Raw genomic sequence first — 2,137 nt, forward strand, 5'->3', positions numbered from 1 at the left:
CCCCCACCCCAGGGGAGATGGCCACATCAAAATCCTTTCTTCTCCAGTCTCTTCTCAGGATCTTGGGCCCACAAGCACACGTGCCCAACGTCATGAAGACTCTCAAGCAGATGTATGGGGAGGCCCACCCTGTGAAGAACTGAGACCTCCTGCCAACAACCAGCACGAAATGGCCAGCTATGTAACTGAGCCATCTTAGAGGCAGATCTTTAGTCCCGGTCAAGTTTTCTGAAGACTGCAGCCTCATCTTGTTTCTGGACAGCAACCTCATGAGACTTGGCCTCCACTACCTAATTAAGCTATTTCCAATTTCTTTTTATTTTTTTGGACAAGAATATATTTTATTTTTTTCATAAAAGTTCTACCAAAAATATATTTTTTCCTTAACTTAAAAATACAGCTTCTGAAAGCAAAAATTTGAATTGTTATCACTTGTTACACATTTTATAAACAGCAGTGAAAAGAAGTTAACAGAAGGAATTCAATTTTTAGATATAGTCATAGTCATTTTAAAAGCTTGACTTTGTCCTTTAATAACTTAAAAGTGGGGTTCTTGCCGATTTTCTTGTTAAAGATGACCAGAAGTTCCTCTTCCGGTCTGTGGTGTTCATTCGTCACTGCATAGTACTGAGCTAAAACCTTTTTCCTTAGCTTTTTGATGGCAATTTCATTGTCTGGGGCCTGCTTCAGAACTGCTTTAATCATTCCCTTCCAGTTGAATCTACCTTTTTGCAGGAGCCTTGTGGTCTTCTGGCTCTCCACCTTCAGAATGTCCTGGGATCTTCATCTTTTTCTTCTTAGTATCTGTTTTAACTTCTGAATGTTTGCGCTTTCTTTTTTCTATAGTTGTTTTCGGCTCTTCCTTGGCACTGTCCTCTGTCCTCTCCGGAACCCCCTACCTCCATCAGCTGCCCCTTCCCCTGCAGGCATGCCCTTGTTCCTCTTCTTCCCACTCTTTTCTTCCTTCTTCTCTCTTTTATTCTTCTTCGCTTCTGCTTGTTCTTCCATGGTGTTATTTGCTGTGGAGGAGTGAGCCTTGGTGGAGACTTCTGCGTGTGGACCTGCATCCTGGCTGAGTGGCTGTTGATCTTGACCCTTATTAAGTGGCTCACTGCCAGAAGCTTCAGAAAAGATATTCCACAACTGCTCCAGAATGGATTCATTATAAACTTTTAAACAGTTCTTCATCCAATTCTGAAATTTTGCCTTTTTCCTGAGAACGTTGTCAAAAGCACTAATTTGCTCTAAAAGTTCTCTCACTTTGGGGCTGACATTAGGTCTCTTTATTAACTTATTAATTTTCTGAACCCAGGCTTGCTGTTTAACATCGCCTTTGAAGGTTTTACCCTCATAGCCTTTGCCACCATACTTCTGATCTTCACTTATGCATTTCACGTGGCTTTTATAATCATCGCCCCAGAAATCTTTACCACAGTCAATGCAAGAAAGGCATTCACAGTTTCTGCAAATAGATACGTGCTTTTCCACTTGTATTTATTCACCACACGCATTGCATGTAAAAAATACCATTTTTAGCTAAATGATGAGATAGTCTCTAGCCAAGATTGGCTTTAAGTTGTATCTTCACAGCCAGCGCCCGCCAATGGTTTCAACCGGCTGCGGGGAGCAAGTGGAATCGCCGCCGCCTGCCCCGCAGAGCCGTCACCTCCCTCCAGGGCTTCCCCGCAGCGCTATTTCCAATTTCTTGACCCATGGAAACTGTGTGAAATAATGAACTGTAGATCATTATAGTAAGGTAGCAATTTTTTTTTTTTGCCAGAGGGCACATATGCTCACTAGAGAGAGACAGAGAGAGAGAGAGAGAAAGTGAGAAAGAACCTGCCATGGGGGATGGTCACACTGCAATCCCTCTTCCTCCATCTTCCTGCCTGTCAGGATTTTGGGCACACATGCACAAGTTCCTGTTTTATTTCCCAAGTTGCTGGTCCAGTACTCGAACTGTGTGGTTGGCCATGTGCAATTTAGCCACCTTAACTACAAGACCATGGACTGACCCAGATGCTAAGTTTTGAAATAATTCATTATACAGCATGAGATAACTATTACAGATTTTGGTATCTGGAAGTGCTATCATAACCAAAATGAGAAGTGTGGGAGTAGGTTTGGAAACTGGCAA

The 2,137-nt window shown here is 42.6% G+C and overlaps 1 pseudogene; it reads right to left on the reverse strand.

Moving 5' to 3' along the window:
- Positions 1-335: 335 nt before the first annotated feature.
- LOC102475925 (cell growth-regulating nucleolar protein pseudogene) lies at positions 336-1,638 on the reverse strand (annotated as a pseudogene).
- Positions 1,639-2,137: the final 499 nt, after the last annotated feature.

Source organism: Tupaia chinensis, unplaced genomic scaffold, assembly GCF_000334495.1.
Source record: "Tupaia chinensis unplaced genomic scaffold, TupChi_1.0 Scaffold145519_1, whole genome shotgun sequence".
NCBI classification, from domain to species: domain Eukaryota; kingdom Metazoa; phylum Chordata; class Mammalia; order Scandentia; family Tupaiidae; genus Tupaia; species Tupaia belangeri.